The following is a 22,303-nucleotide window of genomic DNA, read 5'->3' as shown; positions in this document are numbered from 1 at the left end:
TTTTTGCAAATTTATTAAAAATAAAAACATTGAGAAAGCACATGTACATAAGTATTCACAGCCTTTGCCATGAAGCTCAAAATTGAGCTCAGCTGCATCCTGTTTCCCCTGATCATCCTTGAGATGTTTCTGCAGCTTACTTGGAGTCCACCTGTGGTAAATTCAGTTGATTGGACATGATTTGGAAAGGCACACACCTGTCTATATAAGGTCCCACAGTTGACAGTTCATGTCAGAGCACAAACCAAACATGAAGTCAAAGGAATTGTCTGTAGACCTCTGAGACAGGATTGTCTCGAGGCACAAATCTGGGGAAAGGTACAGAAAAATTTCTGCTGCTTTGAAGGTCCCAATGAGCACAGTGGCCTCCATCATCCGTAAGTGGAAGAAGTTCAAAACCACCAGGACTCTTCCTAGAGCTGGCCGGCCATCTAAACTGAGCGAGAAGGGCCTTAGTCAGGGAGGTGACCAAGAACCCGATGGTCACTCTGTCAGAGCTCTAGAGGTCCTCTGTGGAGAGAGGAGAACCTTCCAGAAGGACAACCATCTCTGCAGCAATCCACCAATCAGGCCTGTATGGTACAGTGGCCAGACGGAAGCCACTCCTTAGTAAAAGGCACATGGCAGCCCGCCTGGAGTTTGCCAAAAGGCACCTGAAGGACTCTCAGACCATGAGAAAGAAAATTCTCTGGTCTGATGAGACAAAGATTGAACTCTTTGGTGTGAATGCCAGGCATCACATTTGGGGGAAACCTGGCACCATCCCTACAGTGAAGTATGATGGTGGCAGCATCATGCTGTGGGGATGTTTTTCAGTGGCAGGAACTGGGAAACTACTCAGGATAAAGGGAAAGATGACTGCAGCAATGTACAGAGACATCCTGGATGAAAACCTGCTCCAGAGCGCTCTTGACCTCAGACTGGAGCGACGGTTCATCTTTCAGCAGGACAACGACCCTAAGCACACAGCCAAGATATCAAAGGAGTGGCTTCAGGACAACTCTGTGAATGTCCTTGAGTGGCTCAGCCAGAGCCCAGACTTGAATCCGATTGAACATCTCTGGAGAGATCTTAGAATGGCTGTGCACCGACGCTTCCCATCCAACCTGATGGAGCTTGAGAGGTGCTGCAAAGAGGAATGGGCGAAATTGGCCAAGGATAGGTGTGCCAAGCTTGTGGCATCATATTCAACAAGACTTGAGGCTGTAATTGCTGCCAAAGGTGCATCGACAAAGTATTGAGCAAAGGCTGTGAATACTTATGTACATGTGATTTCTCAGTTTTTTTATTTTTAATAAATTTGCAAAAATCTCAGGTAAACTTTTTTCACGTTGTCATTATGGGGTGTTGTGTGTAGAATTCTGAGGAAAAAAAAGAATTTAATCCATTTTGGAATAAGGCTGTAACATAAAAAAATGTCGAAAAAGTGATGCGCTGTGAATACTTTCCGGATGCACTGTATCATAAAGGTCCAGTAAATGCTTTGGAAACTTTTTGGAGTTTGTGTATTTTTTTGAATTTGTGAGTCTAAGCAGAAGAATCAAACCTGTTAAGCCAGAAGCTTGGTGTGCTACATTGCTTTTAAAGAAATTGCTGCAGTAAAGATGTAATCACTCAACAAGTGTGGGAGCAGGATTCTCACCTCTCTAAGGTGATAGTGTTAGCAACTGTACAAAACAGGCTGTGTGCGTCTTCAGTGGTTGTTAATCTCACATTTTGAAGTTTGCCATATGATGCAGACAGTCTGTGCTTATAGCTGTCATCCCATAAGGTCTGTGCCACCATAGAGAAAACCGGCAATGCACTGTCAATGGAACAATACTGTTAGATAAAACACTAATCCTTATGGTGATGTGAAGGGATTCAACATCTTGTCTTAAAGCTGATAAAAGCTTGTTTTTCTGACACAAAACAAAGCACTGCTGATGATCTTTTCAACAATTAGCACGTGGTTCAGTCTGTATGACATTACTAATGTTTCTCTTAGCAATCTCCTGTCTTCCTTTTTCTAAACTCCTTTCACTCACTTCTAATTTTAATCCTACAGTATAGCTTTCCTCTGCATGTTTTCCATGTAGTGCTGGCCTGTTGTCCAAAAGCTCCAAAAATTGCTACTTCCATTATTTGGTTAAAGCAAGATTTAAGGTAGATATTGGTGTTTTGCACCCTAAATCAACAGCTATTTTGGAGTTTTGTCTTTAGACTCGTCACCATGAACCAGCACGGTGACTGTAGAAGAGCTGCCACCACTCTAATTCTCTTATTGATCTCATGTTCACTTTTTAATCACTTGTGAGCAGGATACCATCCATCCATCCATCCATCCATCCATTATCCAACCCGCTATATCCTAACTACAGGGTCACGGGGGTCTGCTGGAGCCAATCCCAGCCAACACAGGGCGCAAGGCAGGAAACAAACCCTGGGCAGGGTGCCAGCCCACCACGGGAGCAGGATACCATGATTCTTAAACTTCTTTACTAGGCAGTTGTTCCTCACTCACTTAAACAGAGCAATCCCCCCTTTTCAAAGAGTGAACTATGACCTTAAACTTGGAGGTGCCGATCCTCATTCCGGCTGCTTTACACTCGGCAGTGAATCGTTCAAGTGCGTACTGAAAGTCACAGCTGGATGAGGCAAAGAAGACATCAATTGCAAAAAGGAATGATTCTTCCCCCTAGCCTCCCCAGCTGGACACCCTCATATCCTTGAACACGTCTTGATTTCCTGTCTATTAGCACGTTCGCGTGCACTTTGATAAACCAATTATTCACACACATCTGATTACAAAAATGCCATGTAAACCCTTATTCCGATGATAATTGGGTTATTGGCCTCGGAGAAACATGATTATCAGAGGTAGATTTCTCTGTGAATAACCCGATTATGAGGCCGTGTTAAGGATTTTGTAATCTGTACTCTGAAAGCCTGCACATGTATTTACTTTGTATGCAAATGTTTGGGCGATCGCATTATTCCTTCTCCTGAATGATACAATTTATCTCAATATTTGAAAAATCAATAAATTTATTTTGATGAGCTGAACGTACAGTGCTAAACTCAGCAACACAATCTCGAGAGCAGTGGGTCACGTAGTCTGATTACTTTTTAACTCTTTCAGGGCGGATGTCAACTTTGGTCGAAATTCAGGGGTAGAGGATGGTAATCAACTGTAAACTTGGACAAAACTCACCATTATGTTTCAGTTTGACTCTCTTTTCTAGGAAGGAATGTTATCTTCGTTGATTTGACCTTGATTCCTTGTGCGGGTATGAGTAGCAAAGAGCATTCAACCTTTTAAAATGGCATCGACATCTGGGCAGAGGCCAAAGCAAACGTGCAAAGCAAAATACTCCTTTGACGACGTTTTGCATATTATCACTGAATCAGACTCTGATTTTGATGCAAGTGATCTGGAGATGGATAACACAAACGAAAGTGAGGCACCAGCATCAGCTGATCGGTCCCCAGTTGATCGTGATGAGGAACACATTCATGAAGCTGATGTACCTACAGCAACATTCGCCTGGGAGGACTGCCATTTACAATGATAAGAGGTGCAAACCAGATTGTGTCTCACTGCAACTGCCACCACCGGCCACCTTCCATGCGAAGACAGCCAGGCAGCCAGCCCACTGTGCATTCCTGGTGGCCGTTGAGTCACCCCCGCACGGCTGCTGCTGCCTCAGATGCCAAACAGCACACACAGCAACAGACATTTTATGTGGATTTATGTGTGAAAACATTGATTTGCGTGCTTTTTAGAAAACTAAGTTTTCTGGAAAAAATATTCAGCCCTCAAAGAGTAAAAGCAATGAGTAACTTAACTCAATACTCATTTTACTGAAGTAAAAATATCTGCTTTATTATTACTCCAGCAGCACTGGGTGTAAGACGAGAAGAACACATACAGGTATGAATCACACCGCCAAGCAGAATAGAGTGTGTTGCATACAATCCGGTAACAGAAACCTATGAATAAAGAGTACATTTATCTAAACATAACTTTAAAGACAGAAATTTTAGTGATAATGTATATAATGAGGTTATTAGAAATAAACTTGATGCATTAGGATTAAAAGTCAAGACAGAGGTGAAGAACTTAGGGGTAACTATTGACTCTGACCTGAATTTTAAATCACATATTAATCAGATTACTAGGACAGCATTTTTTCACTTAAGAAATACAGGAAAAATTAGACCTCTTATAACATTGCAAGATACTGAGAAATTAGTTCATGCCTTTGTTTTCAGTCAGCTAGATTACTGTAACGCACTCCTCTCAGGACCACCCAAAAAAGACATCAATCGATTGCCACTTGTGCAGAATGCAGCTGCTAGAATCCTAATTAGGAAAAGAAAATCCGAACACATCACCCCAGTCTGAGCGTCACTACACTGGTTACCTGTGTCATTTAGAATTGACTTTAAAATACTGCTTATGGTTTACAAAGCCTTAAATAATCTCACTCCATCTTATTATTTCTGAATGTCTTTCACCTTACACTTGCCTGATTACATCTTGCCTGAAGAAGGGGCCTGAGTTGCCTCGAAAGCTTGCATATAGTAATCTTTCTAGTTAGCCAATAAAAGGTGTCATTTTGCTTGGCTTTTCTCTACCTTACACTCCAAATCGTAACCTTAGATCTTTAAATGAGTGTCTGCTTAGAATTCCAAGAGCTAAACTTACAAGACGTGGTGAGGCGGCCTTCTGCTGTTATGCACCTAAAATATGGAATAGCTTACCAATAGGAATTCGCCAGGCTAATACGGTGGAGCACTTTAAAAAACTGCTGAAAACACATTACCTTAACATGGCTTTCTCATAGCTTCATCTTAGTTAAATCCTGATGCTCTGTATATTCAATTAATTATCATTATCATTCATGGTGGCTCCAAAATCCGTACTAACCCCTACTTTCTCTTCTGTTCTTTTTCTGCTTTTCTGTGGTGGCGACCACCTGATCAAAGCACCTTACTGTCCCTACATTGATGGATTAAAGGCCAGAAGTCCACATGACCATCATCATCAAGTTCTTCCATGAGAACCCTGAATACAATGAGGACTGATTGAGTACATTTATGTTAGGTAGAATGCCTAGATGGGGCTGGGTGGTCTCATGGCCTCAGAACCCCTGCAGATTTTATTTTTTTCTCCAGCCCTGGCCATCGGACCTTACATTTATTCTATGTTAATTAGTGTTCCCTAATTTTAATTATTCATTTTGTCTTTTTTCTCTTTCTTCATCATGTAAATCTCTTTGAGCTACTTTGTTTGTATGAAAATGTGCTATATAAAAAAATGTTGTTGTTGTTGTTTAAAGCACAAGAAAATTATCACAAGTGTCATGCTTATTTTCGGGTTCAAGGTGGCTGAAAATGACGTTTAACTAATTTTTGCACAGATTAATGATGTTAGAGCATTGTACCAAAGCATGCAAATGTATGTTGTTGAGGAATCAGCCTTCAGGCTTAACTGGACTATTCACCTTAACCTGATTATGTGGGTGCATGTAAATGCATTGAATGGAAACTACAAACAGGAGTGGTGAGAAGACAGAGCCTTGACAGAGTTGAACACACATAGTGAATAAATTCGACTTAACGGCAAGCTCTCACTGCATTCATTTAGGGAACAAACAGCATGCAGGAGTGGCCCTGCTAGACCATATTCCTGTAGCATCTTCCCACAACACATGGTAAGTGATACAATCATATTCCTTTTATAAATAATTTAAAAAATAATTTGCATTTATATAGTGCTTTTCTCACTACTCAAAGCGCTTAGCGATTGCAAGTTAAGGGCCTTGCTCAAGGGCCCAACAGAGCAGAGTTCCCCTTTGGCAAGTTACAGGATTCGAACTGGCAACCTTCTGATTGCTAGTGCAGATCCCTAGCCTCAGAGCCACAACTCCGCTTTTACACTGTAAATATACAAAATTCCATTAGACTGGGTTCTCATACTCCCATACACCCTCCAACATCTGCTGTCTGCTGTTTCATGGCCAGGACGGAAGCCACATTAGTTTCCCTTTTTACAGCTTGATCTACATCCCTACCCTCACCTCTGGTCATGAGCTGTGAGTAGTAACTGAAAGAATGAGATCTTGAGTACCAGTGTCAGAGATTAGGTATCTTCACAGAGTAGCTGGGCTGACACTCTGAGATGGGGTGAGAAGCTCGATGATTCAGGAACCAAAGAGCAAAATCCGAATGTGTAGCTGAGGACAGGGAAGTCTGGGCTGACATGTTTGGCCTGCTGCCATTGCAACCCTCACCAGGAAAAGCAATTTCAGAAAATGAAATAAGATGAGACGAGACAAGCTGTTATGGACACCCATTTTATTAAATGTGTGATTATTAAACTAAAAGGTCTGTTTTTGCTCTTTACTGTCTGTCCTCATTTGCATTTTGTTTGTGCATCCCAGGTGGTGTTAATGGCTGGCACTATCATTACAGCAAAAGACAATAAACAGGTACACTGATCATTCATCTCCTTGACTGTGGAAACACAAATGCTGCAGCTTTTCAACAAAGTGAGTACTTGTTAATTTTTAGAATCGTAAAAGTAAAACGTAATTAGGATTGGATGTTTGGGCCTCAAAACCATTTATTTTACTTGTGAATATTAGCAGCCTGGGATGTGCTGAAGTAAAGCACTTAAAATCAACCCTACGGAACTAACTCTTTTGATAGCAAATTAGGAGTGTGTTTCATTTAATGGTGGTGCTCTTGTGGTCTCTGTGTTTTAAATTATATGTTTATTCAAGGATTTTGTTATGACACATTAGCTAGCAATTAAATGAAAACATTAAAGCATTAATTAATCATGTCTAACATGAAAGTAGTCACTGCTTTAAAAACTGGAAAATAGCAGAATAAGCAGCTAGACAAGATATATTGTCTTCTTTTAAAAATAACGGCACCAAAAATTAAATAATCTGCATTATTTCTAAATTTGCATATGTTCTGATTCTGGTTTCTTTTTACTTTTATTTTTTTCCCAGCATATTTTTGGATACTATATGGATATTTTGCATGTTTAAGTGAATTTCTGTTATGGAGGATTCATTTTTAGCAATAGTTTGTGGATTTGGTGTCATTTTAACAACACTAATTTATACAACCAATTAGGAATGAATAATCAAAAAAGAGATCTCTCTTAATATCTTTTTGGTTTGTTACAGACAACAATAAGATCAGGAAGAAATAAAATGGAGACATGTTTTTTTTGCTTCTGTGACAAAATATGCCTGTCTCCTTTTGAGCTTCTGCAGAGATCTCAGCAAAGTCACATGATGAAGTTAGGTTGTCCAAGTAGCTTCTTGACATTTTGTTTTTCAATTTGAAAGTATTTGCATTGTGTGCTCAGTAGTATATGATGAAATCTATGGACAGTTATGTTTGGTAATAAAACACTTTACAATGTTTGCAAAACAGTAGCCATTGCTTCTGATTTATACTATTTATATTGCTGTGCTCAAACTAGATTACTCATTCTAGAAGTAAAGTTTAAGACTTTTGACTTCAAACCCTGAGATGGTAGGTTCAAATCCCACTACTGACACTTGTGTGACCACAAGAAAGTCATTTCATCCATTAGGAAAAACAAAAGAAATGTAACCAATCATATCTCAGATGTTCTCAGTCACCTTGGATAAAGACATCAGCCCAATAATAATAAAGTCTTGAAAGAGATTAAAACAAAACTAGAAAGAGATCGGGCGGCACGGTGGCGCAGTGGGTAGCACTGCTGCCTCGCAGTTGGGAGACCTGGAGACCTGGGTTCGCTTCCCGAGTCCTCCCTGCGTGGAGTTTGCATGTTCTCCCCGTGTCTGCGTGGGTTTCCTCCGGGCGCTCCGGTTTCCTCCCACAGTCCAAAGACATGCGGATTAGGTGGATTGGCGATTCTAAATTGGCCCTGGTGTGTGGGTGTGTATGTGTGTGTCCTGCGGTGGGTTGGCACCCTGCCCGGGATTGGTTCCTTCCTTGTGCCCTGTGTTGGCCGGGATTGGCTCCAGCAGACCCCCGTGACCCTGTGTTTGGATTCAGCGGGTTGGAAAATGGATGGATGGATGGATAGAAAGAGATCTCACCAATCCTAACACACTTATCAAACCAAATTCTCAGTTTTGACTCCTTTCACCTCAATGTATCTCATGTCTTATTTCTGCCTAAGGCTTTTTCTCTTAAGAAAATTTAGGGGAAACATCAGTGACAAAGTTGATTCTTAAATGAAACATAAATGAGAATCTCTTTTAAGCCTCATGAGCCATCAAGGATCAACCTTTCAGCCGTAAATGTTTCCTACGGGACACTATTTTTGTTTATGTCATGTGACCACAATCATTGCCTCCGATGGCGATCACATCATCAAAGGTGACATCATAAATATGGCAGCAGTCGTGCACTGTGTTATTCCTCGGTCCTTCCTTGTTGGCGCAATCTTCCTTTATTTAGCCTAACTTTTCAAAATATAGTGGGGTGTGTTTCAAGTTTTCATTTTGACTTCACTAAGATATTGGTACATCTCCCTTTGGTTTCTCCCCTTAACTTTGACACTCATTTTTTATGCTGTTCTGGTTTTGACCCGTTCTTGTCTGACTACGTCTTCTTCCAGTGTCACGTTTATCATCTCCTGGTCTGTTTCATGATCATAGTAATCCTTAGGTATCCTCACATCCCTTTATCAGCATGTGGTAAATTACACCAATCAATCCTACATCAGTTAGTACATCATTAATCTGACATTGAAATAGCACCTAACCCCTTAAGGACAGTAGGCAAACCATGTACCTGTTTGTTATTTTTAGTTTCAGCGCATTGGACAAAAGACACCATTTCCAAATTTGCAGAACTACATGCTCTATAATATATTTTACATCAAATGTCTGTAAGCTACACTGCCCTCTAGTGGACATGGCATTGGAATATACTTAGCTGAACCCCTAAATGTTATGACTGGTGCTTTTTCATTCATTTTTTATGAAATTTACTTGAAGTGTTATGCACAATGTATACGTGTATTTTCTGGTTTTACTACCTGAAGAATTCAATCCTGGACTGTTTTTATGTAGGCGGCAGTGCCGGTGCTAGGTTATTTGTGTGATTTGACAGCCTAGGCCAAGCTTATTGGTGCGATAGCTAACTTGTGCAGATGGGTTTTTCCTCCCCTTATGATTTGCACCCGAAGCGAATGCCTAATTCACCTTAATGGGGGTGGTGGCCCTGCTAGAAGAGTTCCTGAAAAAGTTAAATGTCATGGCACCATTTTCTTTAGTTATTTTTGAAGATTTAGTGTCAACAGTTACTGTGGCAAAATCTTTCCAGAATGCTCCAGGGATGTGCAACATGTGACATGGCTGGAGTGATGGCATAAAAGTTAATGTGTGTATTTCTGGGGTGTCTAAGGTTTGAATAATAACAGAGTTAATGTGTGACTCCTGCAACAAAATAACATTTCCTGAATAGCGAACTTGCTTTTGTTATTTAGGAGTTTGATTTTTCATTAACATTTTGAACTTTCAAACTTGATGACAGATCATTTTGACTTTTGGTTATGACACCGTCTTGAATTTTCAACTACGTCTCATTGCTCGATCCTTTATGTTAAAAAGTCTCACTGTCTCTTTCTGGGTCTGTACACTAACACTCATTGCCTGTTGGACTTTTCTGGGCATTTACGTGCAGATGTGAACAGCAACCAATTTCTTCGTTAGCGCTCTACAGTACATGATCACAACACTTGCACACGGATGAAGCATAAAAATGGAGCCTGAGCAGGAAGCAGAAAAAAACAAGAAAAGAGTAGAGAGAGACACAACAAAGATGAATAAACTGACAGGCAAAGATCAGAGGTAAAAATAAAAGTAATGAAAGGGTAGGAGTGTCAGAATCATGGCAGAGCCACCACTGATGAGGAATGGAGACGGGCACTTGGGAAAGTGGCCCGACCACAGATAAGCAGAGGAATTTGAACTGAGTGGCAAAGTGATGCAAGTGCAGATTCAGCAGAACATTAAATCAAGATTTGGACATGATGCAGATGTTGGAAATTCATTTTAATGCCTGGAGTAAAACCAGTCTTGCTTTGTCATATCTACAGTAGATATCATCCAGATACTAAATGCATGTTCCCTCCAGGTATAAAGACTGGTTTCTTTCTCATACTTCCTGCTGCTGTGATAAACTACTGTCCCCCAAATCCCTGAATTAGATATGTCTGCTAGAAGGCGGATGGGTTAATCATATTGTAACAAATAGTTCAGTCAGTCTGAATCTAATTAGAAAGAAAAATTAAAACATTACATGTTGATCACAGATATTTAAATCAAACAGTTCTTATGCTCTTCTTTCAACATGGCCTATGGCAAACAAAGTATATGCATTTCTTTTTCCTTACACTTAAATCACCCTGGAGAGTAAATTAAAGTATACATCACTTTAATTAAATCACTTTTATTATAAAACAAGTAATGCAGAAGCTGCCTTATACTGTAATTTTGATAATCTTCTGCTTATTGTCTCTGCACAGCTCTAAGGAAATTGATAATCTGTGCAGTGTAGAATTGTGGCCGAGGGGCATCAGGAGCCAGTATTGAAACCATCATTTTGCAGGTTAGGTTCTTCTCACTGACTCACTGAAAGAGCAAATCCCTTAAGATGCCTGGGCTCAAATTGCATCAGAAATTGACAGTGTAAATGAAATTGGTTCTTAAGCAACCTGTCAGCTTTAATATGTCCCCCAATCCATCCATTTTCTGAACTTGCTTAATTAAATTTTATGGTCAGTGGGAAGCAAAACCTAATCTGGCAACAATGGGTGTAAAGGAACTGAGGTGCCAGACCACCAGGGGGAACATTAGCTCATTTATTTGTTACCCTCATTCACGCTGGGCCAACTTAGAGTCTTCAGTAACCCGATCCTACATGTCTCTGAGATACTGAAGGAAACCAAAATATCCTTTGGACAAACCCCATAACAGACATTGGCGAACGGGCAAAAATACACCAGACTGTGGGCATTTGGGGGAACTGAATTGAGTTTTTTGGAGGTACGAATCAACAGCGCCTTGCAGCTGGTTTAGTACAGAATTAATATCTAAGTCTCTAATTGTGGTTTTGCCATCTAGCTGCCAGGACAAACTACAATCTGTTTTGTTTAATTTTTGTCTCTGCAGCTTGTTCTGGCTACACCTCTTAAAGTGAACTGGTCAAGAAAAAATCTGTTCCTCAAAACACATAATCACCTAACATATACAGTATATACTGTAGTATATAGTATATAGTACAAAGTTATTGTCTGTCTGTATACCTACATTGTTATCGGCATTGTTATCACTCTTTAATTTAATACTGTTCTTTATCAGTATGCTGCTGCTGGAGTATGTGAATTTCCCCTTGGGATTAATAAAGTATCTATCTATCTATCTATCTATCTATCTATCTATCTATCTATCTATCTATCTATCTATCTATCTATCTATCTATCTATCTATCTATCTATCTATCTATCTATCTATCTATCTATCTATCTATCTATCTATCTATAGTTCTTGAGAACAGCCATTGTTAGTTTATTGCACAGTACTGCATCATAAATTACAAGGACATTGCAGTTTAATGTAGGTCTATGCATACAGTATATGATAGATAGAAAACTCTATCAAAATTTATAAAAATGTAAAGCAATGATTTTATTATCAACTAGTTGATTACCCATTGGCTTCGCTCACTGAGTGCAAGGGAATAAAATAAAATGTAGTCTATAAGTTATTAAACAGTAAAACGTTAACATTTAAGAGGTAAAGATACATTGAGCACTACTGGAGTGGTTTCGGGTAAACTACATTTTAAAGGCGCTGCAACACAACAGGTAAGTAGTAGATCCCTTGTGAAAGGCGCTACATGACCGTTGTGGTATAGAAATCACATTTTCTATGTGATCGTCCAAATGTTTGCCTGACAACCTTGCACTACATGCCTGTGATTTACTTGTTAAAATAATTAATCATAAAAGGAACCTTGGATGTTGTGGGGTTTTAGTGACCCGAACTCACCTTAAGGGACAGTAAGTAGTCGTGCAGGGCAATTTACAAACAGAGTCCTGCTTCGATGGCGCCGATTGCACTCATTCGCAAAGAATTCCACTCTCGCAGGAGCCGACGGGGGACTTGAAGTGTCACAAACAGTGCGAGAAGAGAGGACGCTGCCCGAAACTGCGAAGCTCTCGACTCGGCGGAGCAGCCCGACATTCCACGCCTCCCAGCGTCCACTTTGTTCTCACGACCCCTCGTAGCTAAAGGCGGTCTCATCTTCACATTGTTTACAGCTCGGCGCAGTTAAAAAGTAGAAAGACGCAAAGCTGTTTTCCTCATCTCTTCTACTATCAAGTACTGCCAACTAAAAAAAAGTTACAATGTGGCAGTTTCAGCGATAGTCACGTGAACGAATAAATAAAAGTTCTCTGTCAGAACGCGCCTAGCAGCAGACGGCTCAGAGCTGTAGTCCAGACTGGAGGGGTGGGAGAGGGCGACGCGTGGCACACACAAATAATAACAATTCATAAAGACGATATAAAAATGGCATCCACAAACGAAGTGATTAGCTCCTGTATTATTTACGTTTCATACATAATTTCCATATCACATGGTCATACGTAATTTCCGTTTCAAACGCGAAAAGAATTTTATATATATATATAGTAACTCTGTCAAAATGTAACAAAACTGCAACACGACTAAAGGCCTCCATTTGAATGCATCCTAGAAGCATGGCACCTCGCAAACTACCAGCTTAGAAGCACATGTGCCTCAAATATAAGGCACTTCTTTGTGCTGTCCATGCTTGTTGCACACACCACATATGGTAGATGACAAATGTCTGTGCTCAGTGGGTGGCAAAATGTCCATGTAATCCTGTCCTGACTATCATAACAAGCCAGACACCTTGTGATGAAGAAACACCTTCGGGGCATCAGAGTTTGCAGGTTCCACCTCATCCAGTTGATTGTCACCATCTCCGATCACTGTCACTATTATCAAAACGTTCCTTCCTTATACCTTGCAAAATATTTAGTTGTTTCAAAACATCAGTAGCTTTATACGCTTTATGTGACAACATAACTATGGACTGTCTAATTATAACACGTATTTTGTGCAAGTTGTTGCGTCTAAAAAAAAAAAAAATTCTATGGCTATCCACTAGGTGGCGGCACTCTAATAGATAACTGAGGTGTGGTAGCAAACTGGCTGCATTTATAGTGGCAGTATACTGAGATATGAGTTATAGTGCACATCACACCTTGACAGGCTCAATGATACACGACTTAACTCGTACCTCACATTCAAACTGTTAATTTGTTGTGTAATGGATGAATGGATATCATATTTACATTAAAGCCCGTCTTATTTCTTTACTATCCACAATACCTAGTGGCAGTGGAAAACATTTTCGCATTTCTATTGATGATTGTGATATTACTCTTTCTTTTACTTTCTTCTGGTTTTTAGAGGGCGGAACGGTGGCGCAGTGGGTAGCGCTGCTGCCTCGCAGTTAGGAGACCTGGGTTCACTTCCCGAGTCCTCCCTTCATGGAGTTTGCATGTTCTCCCTGTGTCTGCGTGGGTTTCCTCTGGGCGCTCCGGTTTCCTCCCCACAATCCAAACACATGCAGGTTAGGTGGGTTGGCGATTCTAAATTGTCCCTAGCGTGTGCTTGGTGTGTGGGTGTGTTTGTGTGTGTCCTGCGGTGGGTTGGCACCCTGCCTGGGATTGGTTCCTGCCCTGTGTTGGCTGGGATTGGCTCCAGCAGACCCCTGTGTTCGGATTCAGCGGGTTGGAAAATGGATGGATGGATGGTTTTTAGAGGAAATGGACTTCATGCTAGCAGAACACTCCTGATGATTTGGATGTAATCTATCTGTTTGTATCTTCCTCCACCCTGGTAAGTAACCCTATATTCCTCCCTCTTCTTAAAATACATATTCGCCACAGCCGTGTCCATCCTTTTGGCAAAATCCACTATCCTCTGACCTTCTTCATTCCTCTCCTTGACACCACACCTACCCATCACCTCCTCGTCTCCACTGTTCCCTTCACCAACATGCCCATTGCAATCTGCTCCAATCACCACTTTCTGTTCCTTGGGTACACTGTTCATCACTTCATCCAACTCACTACAAAAATCTTCTTTCTCACCCATTGCACACTCAACTTGCGGTGCATATGCACTAACAACATTCATCATCACACCTCCAATTTCCAGCTTCATAATCGTTGCTCTGCCTGACACTCTTTTCACCTCCAAAACACTTTTGACATACTTTTCCTTCAGAATAACTCCTACCCCATTTCTCCTCCTATCCACACCATGATAGAACAATTTCAATCCACCTCCAGTCCACCTGGTCTTACTCCCCTTCCATTTAGTCTCTTGCACACACAATATATCAGCCTTCCTTCTCTCCATCATATCTGCTAACTCTCTCCCCTTACCAGTCATACTGCCAACATTCAAAGTTCCTACCATCAGTTCCACTCTCTTTACTTTCCTCCTCTCCTCCTGGCTCTGGACACATCTCCCCCCTCTTCTTCTCCTACTTCTTCTTCGGCCAACAGTAGCGCAATTTCCGCTAGCACCCTGTTGGCTAACAGTACTGGTGGCAGTGGTTGTTAATCCAGGGCTTGACCGATCCAGTATGGAAATTTGTATTATTGTCCACATATTGATTTGGCAAAATTTTACACCAGATGCCCTTCCTGACGTAACCCTCCCCATTTATCCAGGCTTGGGACCGGCACAAAGAAACAGACTGGGTTGTGCATCCCCTGTGACTGGGTTTTTCATCAAATTCAAAAGAAATTTTAAAAACAATAAGAAAAGAAGTACTAAGATTCCGAATAATTGAGATTTGGATGGATTTTTTTACTACAGTGTCAATTTTCAGCTTTCTAGTTAGCGGGAAAGTCGAGTTCTAGCAAAGAACTGAACTCTACAGTAAGGAAAAGTCATTTTAAAGTAGTCTATATCACTGCACTACTGACGTGCAGTAATTATAAGCTAATCATTTGAGTCGGAAAAATAGTGAACTAACACATTTATTCATATTTATACCTTAAATTAGATTTTTCTGTATTTCACCTATATGAGATACTACTGTAGAGATGCCCTACTTTTACATCTGGATTATTGCAAATGTAAATCATATATTAGTCACTGACAAGCACCCAGTTGCTCCAACAGACACCTTGACGTCTTGAGACAATTTGTTATGCTCTCTTGAATTGTGGCAACAAGATGTCAAGTCTCACTGTTTCTTTCTATCATTAGTACATTAATTAAGAACATTAAAAAAAAAATTCTACATGACTGGTGTAACAGTGTCCTTCAATACTATAGCCAGAAAGGAGATTAAACATACAAGATGTGTAAAAAGAAAACAGCACTTTCTTCATGTTCTATAATCAAACAATGCAGTCCATAAACTGTTTGTCCAGGAACAGTTTTCTTGTTTTAATTTTCTATATTCTGTTTAATTTCTTTTTTCATTGTTGGTTAAAAGCAAACACTATACAAGTGTACAGGCATTAGAAACATCGAAGTGTGCATCGTCTGTTACATTCGACCATTACACCATTGTAGTCTGTAATGACTGCTCCCTAAAACTTTTATGCATGTAAAATGCATTTTACAAAATTGTGAGTATCAGAGATCATCTTGAATCAACTAAATTATTTAATTTGACTTGAGCTCAGTTTAATTTGACTTAATCAATTAAACTTAATTTTAAAAAAATTCTACAAACATGAACAGCAAAAAGTTGGTAAGGTTAGTATACATTTAATTCATAAGTAAGTGTCATAATTTATTATTTAGTGTAAATATATGTTTCCTGTTTTTCATTTTTGGAGCGGCACATTGCTGTAGTGGTAGCCCTGCTGCCTCACAGTAAGGAGACCGAGGTGTCCTGGGTCCTCTCTGGGTGGCATTTGCATGCTCTCCCTGTGTCTACATGGGTTTCCTACCACAACCCAAAGCCATGCAGGTTAGGTGGCTTGGTGGTGCTAAAGTGGCCCTAATGTGTGTTTTTGCCCTGTGATGGATCGGTGCCCTGTTCAGGGTTTGTTCCTGCTTTGCACCCTATGCTAGCTGGGATAGGCTCCTGCACCCCCTTGTGACCCTGATCAGGAATAAGTCAAGTCAATTCAAGTTGGAGAGCAGGCACTGGTACAGTGCGTTGCCACACCCTCCACGGGACAAAACAGCTTGGGATCCCGGTTGGCAACCCCCTAGGCAGACATGCGGTCCAGTCCCACCTCCCAGAAATGACCTTCTATCTGCCGCAGCCAGGTGTTACATGGGAGACCCTTTGGTCTGATCCAGCCACTTGGGTCACCAACAATGAGGATCCTACAAGCTGGATCACCCTCATGGAATCGCGCCACACAGTGCAGGTAAAATGCCTCATTCGGGACTCCATGAGCAACTGCTCATTTGGCACAAAGTCAAACCAAAGGTACCCAAGGATTTTCCGGAGAGACACAGTACCAAAGGAGTCCAGTCTTCCACCTTTTTGCTTTCCGCGGGAGTAGCTCTGCTGTAGCCGCCCATAGAAAGGCTGCTCGCATCATGAAGGGGATCGGGGAAAGCCCTTGGGAGCCCCATCCCCGGAAGAGTCAAAACCGTCGGAGAGCCGATGGGGTCAGGTCTGTTGGGGATCAGAACTGGTGTGGTGCTGAGGCGTCGCCTGCTGCACGGCAGCACTCGGGTCCCAATTTGAGGCAGCCCATCCAGGTAGGCACATGGAATGTCTTGTCTCTCCAGCATGATGATCATCAGGACTAAGCGGGTTAGAAAATGAATGACTGACTGTTTTCCATTTTGTAAGATGGAGGTGGAGTTTGAGGGGATGAAGTCTAGAGGGAGGCTGAAGAAGATATGGTTGGAGGTCACGTTGGCTCATATAAAAGAGAAGGGTCTCACTCAAAAGGTTGCCCACAGAGAATGCAGGAAAAAGATTTCAAGGGGCAACTGGCTAACCTGGGCAAACCTAGAAAATGGCCCATAGGTAAGTGATGATGAAGATGATGATGATATTGATGCCAATTATAAGTTCAAATTTCATTCGTTTTGTAGTGATGGCTGAGAAAGAATTTTAATCTCATGTTTTCATGCAGAACAAAGATAAAAAAAAAGTTTAGGATGCAGTAGTAGCCTATGTCGACCAACACTGTACAACAGCAAACAGGAGTAAAAAGTTCATGGAAAATAATCTCACATTGTTCATGTCACATAATCCACATGTCAAGTCATCCAGTTGTATGCTCACAATGTCCCAATGCGTGTATTTCCGCTAAATTCTATTAATAAATAACCTCCGGAAAAAGCTCTGGTGAATGAAAATAGAATGAGCCCAGACACAAATGAGCATTTGAATTGAAGATCCGTCTCCTGTCGTTATATTTATAGATTCATAGTGGTGAGCCACAACAGGAATGCCTCAGGATTATTTAGCAGCAGTCTGTGAAGATGAATTGCTGAACTGACCTTCTGTTGTTGAAGCCTCTTGGACCTCCATACAGTATGTACGAGGTATGGTCTCCTCCTGATAATTATTCTGCTAGTAGTGGAGAGCTAACAGTTTATAAAGAAGTAGAACAAATGTGCACTGTAGCTCCCAAGAGACAGTAGAGGATGTGTGAGTCAAAAAGCAATCTGGGATTAAAGCCAGGAATCGAAAGAAATCCTAACGACAAAGCTAAATGAAGTTGGGGACGAGAGCAAAAAGTCAGTAACCAGAAACAAAAAAAAGAAACATTTTTTAAGAATTGTAAATTAAAGTTTTCTTTTCCCGCAAACTCAGATAACCCAGAACTACCTGGGACGACCTTTATCCCATTGCTTGGCTGATTTCACAAGTGAGTGCATCCATTCTGGATGGTCATTATAGAAACGGCTGATGTAAAACTCCCAAAATGGTGGCAAACAAAATGGCATCATGGCAAGATGCAAATAAGTTTACAGCTTCGACACTGCAGTGTGCAACGCCAAAAATGAATGGCACAAAGTATTCTCTGACCCCAAACCTCTAATAAGACAAATGGATCATCAGAAACCGTGCAGGATTAAGTGTACAAAATGATTAAAAATATCCAATAGTTATACTAATGTTTTTACTCCCTGTTCTTTAACTTTTAATTTTTAGTCAGACTGGACTCTCCGTGCACTTGCAATACTGATATCACATAATGCACATCCATCCATCCATCCATTATCCAACCCGCTATATCCTAACTACAGGGTCACGGGGGTCTGCTACAGCCAATCCCAGCCAACACAGGGCGCAAGGCAGGAGACAAACCCCGGGCAGGGTGCCAGCCCACCGCAGACATAATGCACAATGAGAGCCAATAAATAAGCAATTGGAGACTGGACTCCTGACCAATGAATAAGGCGGGGAGGCAGGTCAAATTTTAAATTCTCTGATGCATCTCCTCCCTTTTCAAGGATTTTTGCTGGAAGTGTTTTATTTAACAATATTTTAGTAAAAATATATGGGCTTGGGAAATTGTGGGCGTATGACAGGATAAGTTCCCATGTGGATTATGCGACAAACACATCACGTGTGAGTTTGTTTTCCTGGACTGCAAAAAATGCATTTGCCAAAACTAGACAAAAAAAAAAACTTTAAATGGAAGTGTCAGAGGGGGACACTTTTACATTTTTTTGTGCACTGGGTGGTTCCATTAGGCACCCACTGTTGGGACTGGGGGTGAGAAGTTAAAAGGCTGTCTTTACTTATTAATGGTATTTGCTGTCCTGCAAGGGAGTCACTGCTTTGAAGTCTGGCCTTAGAAGAATGTCTGTATTTACCTGGCTTGGAAATATTGGTTCCTAATCAGCATATCTGTACTTATTAATGTTTGGTAACCATACATTTTGTTTGTGTTTTTATTAATTGTTAAACCCAGGCAATTTAGATGTGCCATGGATTAAACTGTTTGTCCAGGACTGACAACAGCAGGGGCTGAAGTAAATATAAACTGCTGGCCAGCAGAAGGCAGGAGAGGAAGAGTCCACAGGAAACGCTGCCAAGACACTCGGACAGGGCACAGGGGCTTGTAGGCAGACAAGGGTACCTGGCTGGCACGACGTGAGGCACAAGGACGGCAACATTTACTTCCAGGGAGGAAGAGACAGCTCCACAAGGAGACGCCAGTTGTGGGTCCAGCGAAAGAGGGAAGCCGCATGAGAGGACCAAGTGAAGCTGACAGACGAGGAATGAGGCGTGCCTAGGTCCCAGCCACATAAGGAATCCCAGAGTGGAAGAAAAAGGAACAACGAAGAGACGCTGACAGGGAGTCAACAATTCGACACAACTTCTGCCGGGGAATAGAGTGCATCCATGAACAATTAAGTGTTGGGGTAACACAGTGCCCAAACTGGACTCTGCACCACTAAAGGTTGTATCCTCCGATTCTTGTTTTTACGGACTTTTAGAGTGTGGACTGTGTATTTTCCTTTTTACAAAAAAGGAAATTAATTCCTGATATGTTTAGGTTCTGTTATGTTCGTTTATTTTTTTAATGTACCTTATATTGTCTTGTACAATAGAACTTACTGTTGCCTTTTTCTGAAATTACTGTTGTGTCTTTCATTGTGTGTTTACTCACCGCCCAATTTAAAGAAACCTGTGTGCTGTTATTGGTAAATTTCAGGAGTTCCCAGTCTCTTAATAAAACTGGGTGGCGTAGTCGGATATTTTAATGGTGTCTAAGTTAGATTACCTATAAGTGTGACCAGACACCTGTGACAGAAGTTGTTTTGCTTTTATTTAACAAAAAAAAAATCTGCCAGGATTTCTTCAAGTTTGCCAATCTCTCTATATATAAAATCCAACGTGTATCTGTCTGTCTGTATATCTGTCCGCTTTTTACGAGAGAACTACTTAACGGATTTAGATCGTTTTTTTTTTCTATAATTTGCCTAAATATTCTGGTTGATTTCACGACTTCTCTCATTGCACTTAGTATCATAGTTTGCTTGCAGTACCGATTTATTTGTGCGAATCTGAGAGACACGCAGAGGGCCGAGGGGAGGGGGGCCAGGCCATACATCCACTTAGCTAGCGAATGAGAGAACTTCTTAATGGATTTAGATTGTTTTTTTTTCTATAATTTGTTTCACCATTCCAGTTGATTTTGCAACTTCTCTCATCGCGATAAGAATCATAGTTCGCTCGTGGGAGTGATATATTCGCTCAAATCCGAGACATGGGCTGCAGGCTAAGGGAAGGGAGAATCGGCCCTCTTCACTGTCCTGCGTGGCACTGCTAGTTAAATATAAATATAAGTTCTTTGATGAGTCAATAATCCTTACAATAAGTTAAACAAGAATCACCATCATGATATAAGTACTTTTCACTTTCTTAGAGTTCATTTTTTGCAGTGTGGGCTTTTTGATAGTGTATGTTGTTGCCCATCATTAGTCAGCATTAGCTCCCATTATATCCAAAACTCCGTTATCTCCATTCGCCGCAAAGTACACGAGACTAAAGATTTTTCTCAGCCATCACCACAAACTAGATGGAGTAATGTATGAAAAATATCTTTTTTGTTGGGAGTATTGCTGTAATACGACACAATCCTTGTTCCCCTCTGCCTGCTTTCCAATTGCACAGTGAGATACGCTGAACTCCCCATGGTCCTTACCTGAGACTACCAACAAGTTTTGACAGGGGTGAGCACCACTGGGGGTGCTGATCACGTGACTCTCTGGCGTACGCTTGTGACACTCTTGGATGAGCTGAGGGAAATCATTGCCATAATTCAATATACATTTTGTTTAACTATTCACTATGATCAGAAATATTTTAAAAGAATACCAGATGTCACTGAAATATTCATAATTTTATTTAAATACATAGGCAGCCTTGGGCAATACTACTAAAATGACATTCTACCAGGCCACTGGGTTTAATGTAAGTCATATTTACAGTATCCTGTTTACAATAAATGCAAGCCCATTTGCAGTTTTTATAAAGCAAACAAAAATCTAACCCGAAAAATAAATCAGTTATAGTAATTAGGCATACATCACCTTGCAGATCACAGTTCGTAAAATGCAGTGGATTTTGACTGAATTATTCAGTGAACAAGGTGGAAATATTTAGCAAACTGCTGAACAGAATCTGCAGTGACATTTAAAAGTACCTTTTGTAAAAGTGACATAAACTTTATAGCACATGTTTGACATGAGCAGCTTTCACTTAACAAGAAATCGACTGTACCAAGAAGCCATACCAAAGGAAAAAAGAAAAGCACACCACGAGAGAGATTCATGCACTGTGTCACACACCTGTTACTGTATCAGTCTTGCTTCTTTTCAGGGTATTGCTTACAAGCTGTGATTTTTGGGATTTTCCAGTCAGCAGGTTCTTCTGAGATTCTCTTTTATTTGGGCATTTTCAGTTTTGCTGGGTGGAAACTGCTTTCCCATGCTGTTCGTCTATTCTCATTAGTTCTTTATGCAGTCCCCTCCTATTCTCCTCTTTTATTTTCATCTCTCTCAGGATCTGCGGCTCACACAGGAGCTGCAGAAAGGCAAGACCGTGCTTGTCAAGTCAGCAGCAGCTAACTACAGCCTCTAGGCCAATGAAAACTTCTCATGCTGTTAGCCATTAAAGCTGTCTTTAATGTGAGATGTTTATTTATACCGACAGGATGCTGTGAGACATCATCTCTAGGAGACTTCTCAGATGTGGCTAAAAGAATTCATCTGGGGGGAAAAATATCATATTGGCATTTTATTGATGAGTGCTACAGAGTACACCACCCAAATGTCTGATCCCGATTCATATTTTCCTATTTATTTTACATAAGAACATTTTCCCCATAAAGTATCAAATGTTAACTCATTCTATCTAAGTGATGATATAAACATAAATTATTATCATCTTTATAAATTAGAATATTTCACTTTTCCCATACTATTTAGAGACAGGATGGAATCGCTTGTAATCTACAGCATCTGGTGACATCTGGAAAAACTTTTAGCAGTTCAGTATGTATAACACCTCGGACCCTTGCATGGTCAGGGTTTGGGCTCACTGTTTAATTATTCATAAGATTGTCTTTCTATTTAAATGAGAGAAATGGGTGGGAGAGGAATTAAAAATTGTAGATTATTTTATTTTGTGTGTGTGTATAACTGTGTAGGTTATTTTTACTAACTAGCTACTCGTCTAAGACAGGTTACAATCTAAGTAATCAATTTACACCTCATCGTTAACATTTACAATGCAC

At 40.7% G+C, this 22,303-nt stretch overlaps 1 long non-coding RNA gene across 1 annotated transcript in view; it reads right to left on the bottom strand.

Annotated features, from left to right (window-relative positions):
- LOC127528806 (uncharacterized) overlaps positions 1-21,547 on the bottom strand; it is a 68,587-nt gene extending 47,040 nt beyond the window's left edge. Inside the window, exon 1 of the long non-coding RNA XR_007935417.1 lies at positions 21,357-21,547. This is a non-coding gene — a long non-coding RNA (uncharacterized LOC127528806). The remainder of the gene's footprint in view (positions 1-21,356) is intronic.
- Between the last annotated feature and the right edge of the window lie 756 nt (positions 21,548-22,303).

This window comes from Erpetoichthys calabaricus, chromosome 7 (assembly GCF_900747795.2).
Source record: "Erpetoichthys calabaricus chromosome 7, fErpCal1.3, whole genome shotgun sequence".
Taxonomy (NCBI): domain Eukaryota; kingdom Metazoa; phylum Chordata; class Cladistia; order Polypteriformes; family Polypteridae; genus Erpetoichthys; species Erpetoichthys calabaricus.
Note: the sequence above shows the minus strand (reverse complement) of the source record. Positions and strands in the feature narration are given on the sequence as shown.